Source organism: Quercus suber, unplaced genomic scaffold (genome assembly GCF_002906115.3).
Source record: "Quercus suber isolate HL8 unplaced genomic scaffold, Cork oak 2.0 scaffold_80, whole genome shotgun sequence".
In the NCBI taxonomy this organism is placed as follows: domain Eukaryota; kingdom Viridiplantae; phylum Streptophyta; class Magnoliopsida; order Fagales; family Fagaceae; genus Quercus; species Quercus suber.
In genome coordinates this window covers 1,368,113-1,378,684 of record NW_027069545.1, presented here as the reverse complement: position 1 = coordinate 1,378,684, position 10,572 = coordinate 1,368,113, and the positions used below count along the sequence as shown (strand labels likewise).

Sequence of the window (10,572 nt, the reverse complement as noted above, 5' to 3'; positions counted from 1 at the left end):
AAAATTTCATACTTTTCAACCCAAAAATTAAGGAAAAATAGAATAAAATTTTGAGTTAAACTTGAATAGGAAACCTACAAAAAGAATCAATTTAATGCTCAGTTAGTCCAAAATGAACCAAAGGAGACCGACATTGATCGTGTGGACCCAAGTAGACCTAATTAGACTGAAAAGAAATTGTTTAATTTTTAAAGAAAACAAATTATCTTCAAAAAATTTACAAAACAAATAATACATTATATTACAATTACAAAATAATTATTTATTCCTACGCATCGCATGGGTTTGCAACTAGTAATAAGTAACAACCAGATCTAATTTTTCCAAGAAACTTAAACAGAACCAGCTATTACCCAATTCCAACACAACATTTTGATTAAAATTGAATTTCTAACTCCCTTACAAAACTTAGAAAATTATTAGGTAGTTCGGGAGTATTCTCCCTTCCTCTCACATGGGGTGGCCCACCTCTATGTAAGAGGGAGGGAGTATACTCCCAAAGCACTAAATAGCAACCCACAAAAATCAATACAAGAAGTCTAGTTTCAAACACTCAATATTGCCTCTTCAGATGTTAACATTGCCGCCATTGTGAACTCTTGCATTTCTCTGTTCCAAATATGATAAACCATAGTAGCCAAAACTATTGGGTCCGGAGTGGGTAAAACCGTGATTTACGCCAACCAATGAGACCATGCCACATCAATATTTCAGTAAAAGCCAAAAACACCTTAACACAGACAATAACACACTCTTAAATCCCAAATCACAAACACTGATCAAACCAAATTGAAAAATCTCCTTTGCAGCTCTACTTCCTCTTGCCCGAACCTCCACCCCACCATACACGACACACACCATCACACAATCACGGATTCGTTGCTGGAGCTTGTAAACATGCCGGAGTTGCTGTGGCATGGTTTCACGATTCCAAGGTTGTTTTTCATGATTTGCATTTTTCTTAGTTTCGATTTCGAATTATTGATGGTTTGGAGAAAGCGGAAAATTGCAAAGAGAAGAGAAGTAAAGTAAACCAGTTCAACTATTATTATTATTATTATTATAAATAAAAATAATTTCTTATATAAAAGTAATCATATAAATCTCTCTAATAAAAATAATCAACACATAACTATAAATAATTAACATATGCATTTTACTTTATTTGCTAATTCAATGACATTGAAATAAATGTAAACTTTATTGAGGTAGAAGTTAAAACAATAGAATATTTACACCAATGAAAATATTGGTATAATACCTCTTGTTGAGGGAAAAATAAGAATCAATTTAAAGCTTGTGTTGTGTATCTAAGAGTTGGGTCCTTTTGGATATCCAAGAGTTGGGTCCTTTTGGATATATACCACTGTAAGTTTCTTTAAAAAACTTTTTCCCTTCTTCCCATGTGTGTTAAAAATTATTAGTATTCTTAAAAAAAAAAAAAAAAATCAATTAATACAAACAAAAGGCCTCAAAAGTCTTTTCAATTTCCCTCTTTGTACCAATTGAATGGACACTGCAAATAAATTAGCCAATCATAATAACTAATTTAAACTAAAAAAAAAAAAACGTATTCAAGGGGAAAAAAAAATACACAGGTCATTATTATTATTATTATTATTTTAACTTTAGTGTCTCTCATTGTATATATGTAGTATTTACATCATTCTTGTCATAGTGTATGGGCCCTATAGATGGTAAAGTTATGATATAGATATATGAAATGGATTATATACCTTCTCTTGGAGACCACCTAACAAATTAATAGAGCAGAGAGGGACACCATCGAAAGCATGACAATCTTCATATCGGAAAGAGTCAATCTTGGCCAAAACATTGGCCACATATGACTTAGAATTAGTCAAAGCATATGTGAGACGCTAAAAAGTTTCAAAGTTTCACAGAACGCAAACAGTTTCTCTAGGACAACAAAAAAGTAGCTCACAATAAATATATATATATATATATATGTTGTGCATATTGGGTGAAATAAATGTCTTTGACACAAGATTAAAGAAGAGAGAGAAGATAATATGACACAAGAAATTTACGTGGCTCAGTAATATGCCTACGTCTATGGGAGTCGACAAAATAATTTTCACCATAACTTTAGAGATTACAATAATGACTTGAAGACACTTTCACACAAACCCAAACCCCAAATACACCTTTGGTTCTTTCACAAACAAATAGAGAACACCCTTTTGTATTTAGACAAATTGCAAGACACTAACTTCCTCTCTCTGGTGCACACACACAGAAGAAGTTATCCGTGGCTCCCTTACATGCTTTGCTCTCATTTGCTCCAACTCTATTTATAGCCAAATCTTCCGCCAAAATGCCAACAATTTCAGCACACTAGAGACTTCCATTGTTAAGGAAGTCAACAATAGTGGCTAGCATTTATTGCCAAAGAATTCATACAGTTCGGCTATCACACTCTTCTTGATGATTCATGAATTCAATGAAGCCATATTTCGGCTAGCATGTATTTGGCAACTTCAGTGTAGTTCCTTGCCCTTTCTAGACAATTCATGAATGCCAAGGAGTCATACATTTCGGCTGGAACAAAAGAATGCATGAATATTGTTCAAGTCGGTTCCTTGCCCTTTCTTTGACTATTCATACAAGATAGCATTTAATGCTTGCTTGTAATGTTAATCCACCAACATTAAAATTCAAGCCATTTCAACAATATATATATATATATATATACCACACGTCATAAGCAACGTAAATTCAATGCATTCATTTGAGTTGGGCTGTCCTTGTTTTGAGTTTATCATTAAGCTGAGGCTTTTGATTCCTCTTTGTAATTTTCCTGTTCATCAACTCTGATCCTCAGTTGGAAACCTTCTGGCACTTAATCCCAATCCTCAAAAACTGGCCATTGAGCCTCCCCCAATACTTATGCAGAGGGAAAATTTTTATTAGATACTCCGGGTTATAGTAAAATAATGCTCTTTCTTATAAAAAGGATCAAGGATAGAAAAGAAAGAGATAAGAATGTTTTTGGTGTAACGTAAATTGGAACACAAAAAGTGGTACAAAATATTTGTGTTCATAGATCTATATACAAAAACAATCATAATAAATATTTATTAATTATTACTATAATTATCAAAATCTGTATTTAGAACAAAAAATAAAAGAGAAAAAAAATCAAAATATATTATACTTTTCAGTGCAGTGCACAAGATACCCACGTCATTGATTACATCATTAATCTTTTTCTTATTTATTTTTTATCTTTAATTTTTTGACAATATTAAATGTAGGGACTCAGTTTAGAAAGGATCCCCAACAATACATTTTTAGAGAGTGGATCGAAGGTTTAGGCCCTAACAGACTAGCAACGGAATACAAGCCCGCTTTCTTCCATTGAAGGGGAGTGAGCCCAGTTTACAACTAAGGGTAGCTCCTCAGCACTTGTCCGAGGAGACCCCTCTCCCTGAAACTAACACGACCTCTAAGTCCTGCTATGTCATTCCCTTGAGTGATCCCCAAAAAATCTCCCCCTTAATTGCTTTGCTCACCTTTCTTATATAGTTCTCTTCCTCCTATCCCCTTCTTCCTTCTGTTAATCATCCATTGGCCTTCCCTCTGACCGTCCGTCCCATCACAGGTCTTATCCGTACTCAAGTGGCTCACCATGATCGATGTTGCCCTGTCAAGGGGTTACATCCCCACTAATGCGGCCAGGGGGGTTAGGTGAGCGCATTCAATGCAGAGGCGACAGCTCGCCTAAGGCTTGCTCCTTCGCCGTGCTCCCGTCGTCGACGCATGGCACTGGGCCCTCTCCTCCTCGGATATTCAAGGAGTCTCCTTTGGTGGGTTGGTGCTCGTGTTCTTCCGAGGTCTCAGACGCCCGAGGACGGGGTCATCCTCAGATAGGTTCCTCAGGGGTTGGTCCTCGCGCTTTCATCCTCGGACCCTTCATGCATCCTCAGCGTAGGCCATTGGGCCTGGCTTGGAGTGGGCCAAGGCCACCTGTTTTTTTGGCCCCACAATAGCCCCTCAAAATCTTGCTGCACGCATCCCCGGGTAGGGAGAAGGATTTTGACATCCTCGGCCTTACCCCCCGTCAGCATTGGGGTCTATTCATCTGCCCTAGGCATGTCGCTGATGTTTCGGAGCGCGTAACGTGCCTATCATTAAATTCAGGCGGCTCTGTGCTCCCCACGTCTAATGAGGCGTTACCAATCCAACGGTGGAAGTTTGTCTCGCATTTATGGGCGAGAAAACTCGCATGGCTCTTCGATTTGGGGTATAAATACCTATACGAACCGCTTCTTCCTGTTCCTTATTTGCAATTCCAGAATTCCTGCGCGTCCTTCCTGAGTTCAGACACACTCTCACTTACATCTCCAGCACAAAAAGCCTGTCCGAGGAGCTCCTCCTCTTCCCAGTAAGTCGCTCTATCCCTCTCTGAGCTCTGTCCCTCTTTACCCCTTCTTCTATTTCGCCTGTTCTTTCTTAGTTCTTTTAGGCGTCAACTGGGATGGGTAGGTTTAAGAAATACGTCGATACTGAGGAAGCGATGGAGAAATTCATCGCCGACTACAGAATTCCCGGCAATGTAGGTCTGAGATATTGTGAGGACGGGGATTGGCGCTTACATAGATGGGAGGGCGAGGTGGTAATTCCCATTGTCGTCTTCCTTGAAGGGGGGATGACGATCTCCATGGGGCCGGTGATGAAGGACTACCTCACGCACTTCCGGTTGGCCCCTACCCAGTGTGGGATAAACGTCTTTAGGATTCTGGGCTGTGTGGACGCCCTGAATGAGAAGATGGGGCTGAGGTTGACCCACCATAACACGAACTGGTGCTACAACCTTCAGCTCCTTAAGGGCAAGTCTTATTACCTGAAGACGAGGGACGATAGGGTGTGGCTCATTTAATGCCTCCTTGAGTCCAGCAAGGGGCTCAACGAGGATTTCCTCATCGTGTCAGGGGAGTGGCACGATGGCCTTCACTGCCCAACAATAGAGGAAATACTAGGTGGGGTAGTGAGAAATAGGAGGGGTTTCAAGTTCTCGTCTTTTTTCTTCCCTCTTCTTTTTTTACTAACGCGGTGGTGCTTTCCGTTTGCAGACCCGCACGCTTTTGAGCGCCACTTCCATTTGATCAACCGAGAAGATTTGCAGAAGGTGCTGAGGGCGTCGGTTTATATAAACGAGGACGACAATTAAGTTAGGGCCGCCCACAAAATCTTCAGGTATAAACCTGTCCATAAATCATTCCCGGTTCCAAAGCACGTGATTCGAGCCAACGATCCTCGGCTTCAGAGGATTACTGTGACCGACGACGGGTTTCAGTTCCCCGAGGAGCCCTCAGAACCAGAAGTTGTTACTGTAGCCATCCCTTCTTCCTCCCAAGCATTCATCGAGGAGGAGGATCCAGAGAGAGAGGAGGACGCGTTCGACATTTTCGCACAGCTTGATCAGTTCGAGGACCCTCCCGGGGACTTGGGCGACCCTTGTCTGATCGAAGCAGACCTCCTTGCTTCAGAAGCCCCTCCTCTGCCAGCGATGGGTTACAAGAGGAAGCCCACCACCAGCTTGTTGGACCTGATTGAAGGCCAACCGGAGAAGTCCCAGTAGAAGCTTCCCCCTTCTCTTCTGAAGACTAGGTCGACTTCCGCTCAGCAGAAACTTCCCCCTCTTCCTCCTCCTCCTTCCCAGACGGGCCTGCCTTCTGGGACCGTGCCTGCAGACCCCAAGAAGAAGAAGGATAAGGGCAAAAGGCCAATGGAGGATAAGACGATGTCATCGCAGGAGGACAACGACACCCTGCGGCCATCCAAGCAGCTTAAGATGGACGGCAAGAGCTAGGATAGGCAGGTCGTCGACACCACGTCCGAGGCTCAGGTTGGCTCCCGGCTCCGATGCTCTATGGGGAGCCCCTGAAGGATGATGCCTCCCTTAGGGACTTCAACGAGGGCGAAGGCGCGTACATGGCCGACGCGCTGGAGAGGTGTCTGCTGCTCCCAACGGACATGGCCGAGCGGAACTCTTTGAGGAGCAAGCAGGTCTTCCTCAGCCTTAAGCGATATATGGGATGGTAAGGGCTATAATTTCAACTCTCCTCCCTTTCTTTTCCTTTTCCCTTCCCTCTTTTTTCTTTGTTGGGCTTATAGTGCATCGGTCACTCTGGCAGGCTGTCCAGGCCATCTATAGGTTGGAGGGGGCGGCGAACGACCAGGGGAAGACCTTCGACCAGGAGCGTGATTGACGCTTTCAGGCCACCTGGGCTCTGAAGAATTCCGAGGTTGATCTCGCCAAGGCCCGAGATGACTTGAAGGCGATGACCAGGGCTCGGGAGAGTGCAGTGTCCGGTCTTGAGGGTGCCCAGAACCAAGCCAAGGAGCAGACAAGGCGCTTGGGCGAGGCAGAGGAGCAGTTGCAGATCGCGAGGGATCTGATCGCAGATCTGCAGGCTAAGGTGACTGCGGCTGAGGGGGCCCAGAGGGATGCAGAGTCGGCCAGAGACCAGGCTCGGCGGGCTAAGGACGAGGCAAATTTTGGCAGGGAGATGGCTCTGACTGCCAAGGAGGAGGCTGAGATCGCAGCCTACGCTGAAGGGGTGGCTGAGGTAGAGGCCCTCTATAAAGCTCAAGTCCCGGGGGTATGTAGGCGATACTGCTCCCAGGTCTGGGCTGAGGCCCTCAAACAAGCTGGGATGGAGGCCTCGTCCGACCTGTGGAAGGTGGAGAGAGTGTACTACCCCCCTGCTATCCGCGAGGTTGCCCCTAATGGCGCTAAGGCTGGGGAGATTGTTGAGGAGGTGGGGGCTGCTGAACTAAGGGAGCATCCGAGCGAGGAGGTGCCCCAAGAGATAGTGAAGGTCCCTTCCGATGCTCAAATTCCCACCATCGAGGAAGCAGCCGTTCTGGCCGTACCCCTGCAGGCCGTCCCCTCAGGCTAGGGCTCGGAAGAGTCAGAGGTTGCCCCTGTCCAGCCTGGGCAAAAGGAGTAGATCCCCCGGCGTATCAGTCCAACGTGCCCTTGCTGCTTCTATGCTTTTTTTCCTTGTGTTAATTTATTATATCCGGTTGTTGTTCTTCTCTTTTTTTTTGTAATGTGGCTCTTGTCACGCAACTTCTATGGACTCATTATGGCAATGGGAGTTTAATTTCTTTTCTTATCTATTTTGGGTGTTTTATTTGTTCGCGTGCAATCTGCTTCCTTTCATTTCTTTTTCTTTGCATGAATTGTATCTCGGTCAATTATGTCAGTAACCATGATAATAGGGGGGATGTATGCGTACGCAGTCCCCTTATGTCTCAAGGGTCAGGTAGGGCTTTGGTCTTTCCTATCTTAGGGTACTTTGAAGTTGTTAGCTATCCCCATAGGCTTGAGTCCAAGGACCATGCAATGCCTTGGTTCTGTCTAACGCTTTCATTCTTCTGTAAGTATCTAGTTTCCCCATAGGTTTGAGTCCGAGGACTATACAATACCTTGGTTCTATCCAGTACCCAAGTATAGCTGAGTAGTTAGTTTTCCCAGAGGCTTGAGTCCGAGGACCATGCAATACCTTGGTTCCGTATAACGCTTCCATTCTTCTGTAAGCATCTAGTTTCCCCATAGGTTTGAGTCCGAGGACCATGCAATACCTTGGTTCTGTCTAGTATCAAAGTATAGCTGAGCGGTTAGTTTTCCCATAGGGTTGAGTTCGAGGATCATGCAATGCCATGCTTTTGTCTAACGCTTCCATTCTTCTGTAAGCATCTAGTTTTCCCATAGGTTTGAGTCCGAGGACCATGCAATACCTTGGTTCTGTCTAGTACCCAGGTATAGCTGAGTGGTTAGTTTCCCCATAGGCTTGAGTCCGAGGACCATGCAATGCCTTGGTTCTGTCTAACGCTTCCATTCTTCTGTAAGTATCTAGTTTCCCCAGAGGTTTGAGTCCGAGGACCATGCAATACCTTGGTTCTGTCTAGTACCCAGGTATAGCTGAGCGGTTAGTTTCCCTATAGGCTTGAGTCCGAGGACCATGCAATGCCTTGGTTCTGTCTAACGCTTCCATTTCTCTGTAAGTATCTAGTTTCCCCATAGGTTTGAGTCCGAGGACCATGCAATACCTTGGTTCTGTCTAGTACCCAGGTATAGCTGAGCGGTTAGTTTCCCCATAGGCTTGAGTCCGAGGACCATGCAATGCCTTGGTTCTGTCTAACGCTTCCATTTCTCTGTAAGTATCTAGTTTCCCCATAGGTTTGAGTCCGAGGACCATGCAATACCTTGGTTCTGTCTAGTACCCAGGTATAGCTGAGCGGTTAGTTTCCCCATAGGCTTGAGTCCGAGGACCATGCAATGCCTTGGTTCTGTCTAACGCTTCCATTTCTCTGTAAGTATCTAGTTTCCCCATAGGTTTGAGTCCGAGGACCATGCAATACCTTGGTTCTGTCTAGTACCCAGGTATAGCTGAGCGGTTAGTTTCCCCATAGGCTTGAGTCCGAGGACCATGCAATGCCTTGGTTCTGTCTAACGCTTCCATTTCTCTGTAAGTATCTAGTTTCCCCATAGGTTTGAGTCCGAGGACCATGCAATACCTTGGTTCTGTCTAGTACCCAGGTATAGCTGAGCGGTTAGTTTCCCCATAGGCTTGAGTCCGAGGACCATGCAATGCCTTGGTTCTGTCTAACGCTTCCATTTCTCTGTAAGTATCTAGTTTCCCCATAGGTTTGAGTCCGAGGACCATGCAATACCTTGGTTCTGTCTAGTACCCAGGTATAGCTGAGCGGTTAGTTTCCCCATAGGCTTGAGTCCGAGGACCATGCAATGCCTTGGTTCTGTCTAACGCTTCCATTTCTCTGTAAGTATCTAGTTTCCCCATAGGTTTGAGTCCGAGGACCATGCAATACCTTGGTTCTGTCTAGTACCCAGGTATAGCTGAGCGGTTAGTTTCCCCATAGGCTTGAGTCCGAGGACCATGCAATGCCTTGGTTCTGTCTAACGCTTCCATTTCTCTGTAAGTATCTAGTTTCCCCATAGGTTTGAGTCCGAGGACCATGCAATACCTTGGTTCTGTCTAGTACCCAGGTATAGCTGAGCGGTTAGTTTCCCCATAGGCTTGAGTCCGAGGACCATGCAATGCCTTGGTTCTGTCTAACGCTTCCATTTCTCTGTAAGTATCTAGTTTCCCCATAGGTTTGAGTCCGAGGACCATGCAATACCTTGGTTCTGTCTAGTACCCAGGTATAGCTGAGCGGTTAGTTTCCCCATAGGCTTGAGTCCGAGGACCATGCAATGCCTTGGTTCTGTCTAACGCTTCCATTTCTCTGTAAGTATCTAGTTTCCCCATAGGTTTGAGTCCGAGGACCATGCAATACCTTGGTTCTGTCTAGTACCCAGGTATAGCTGAGCGGTTAGTTTCCCCATAGGCTTGAGTCCGAGGACCATGCAATGCCTTGGTTCTGTCTAACGCTTCCATTTCTCTGTAAGTATCTAGTTTCCCCATAGGTTTGAGTCCGAGGACCATGCAATACCTTGGTTCTGTCTAGTACCCAGGTATAGCTGAGCGGTTAGTTTCCCCATAGGCTTGAGTCCGAGGACCATGCAATGCCTTGGTTCTGTCTAACGCTTCCATTTCTCTGTAAGTATCTAGTTTCCCCATAGGTTTGAGTCCGAGGACCATGCAATACCTTGGTTCTGTCTAGTACCCAGGTATAGCTGAGCGGTTAGTTTCCCCATAGGCTTGAGTCCGAGGACCATGCAATGCCTTGGTTCTGTCTAACGCTTCCATTTCTCTGTAAGTATCTAGTTTCCCCATAGGTTTGAGTCCGAGGACCATGCAATACCTTGGTTCTGTCTAGTACCCAGGTATAGCTGAGCGGTTAGTTTCCCCATAGGCTTGAGTCCGAGGACCATGCAATGCCTTGGTTCTGTCTAACGCTTCCATTTCTCTGTAAGTATCTAGTTTCCCCATAGGTTTGAGTCCGAGGACCATGCAATACCTTGGTTCTGTCTAGTACCCAGGTATAGCTGAGCGGTTAGTTTCCCCATAGGCTTGAGTCCGAGGACCATGCAATGCCTTGGTTCTGTCTAACGCTTCCATTTCTCTGTAAGTATCTAGTTTCCCCATAGGTTTGAGTCCGAGGACCATGCAATACCTTGGTTCTGTCTAGTACCCAGGTATAGCTGAGCGGTTAGTTTCCCCATAGGCTTGAGTCCGAGGACCATGCAATGCCTTGGTTCTGTCTAACGCTTCCATTTCTCTGTAAGTATCTAGTTTCCCCATAGGTTTGAGTCCGAGGACCATGCAATACCTTGGTTCTGTCTAGTACCCAGGTATAGCTGAGCGGTTAGTTTCCCCATAGGCTTGAGTCCGAGGACCATGCAATGCCTTGGTTCTGTCTAACGCTTCCATTTCTCTGTAAGTATCTAGTTTCCCCATAGGTTTGAGTCCGAGGACCATGCAATACCTTGGTTCTGTCTAGTACCCAGGTATAGCTGAGCGGTTAGTTTCCCCATAGGCTTGAGTCCGAGGACCATGCAATGCCTTGGTTCTGTCTAACGCTTCCATTTCTCTGTAAGTATCTAGTTTCCCCATAGGTTTGAGTCCGAGGACC

At 45.1% G+C, this 10,572-nt stretch overlaps 1 pseudogene; it reads left to right on the top strand.

Annotated features, from left to right (window-relative positions):
- The window catches only part of LOC112036243 (serine/threonine-protein kinase ZRK1-like), a 10,943-nt pseudogene extending 5,338 nt beyond the window's left edge, over nucleotides 1-5,605 (top strand).
- The last annotated feature ends 4,967 nt before the right edge of the window (nucleotides 5,606-10,572 follow it).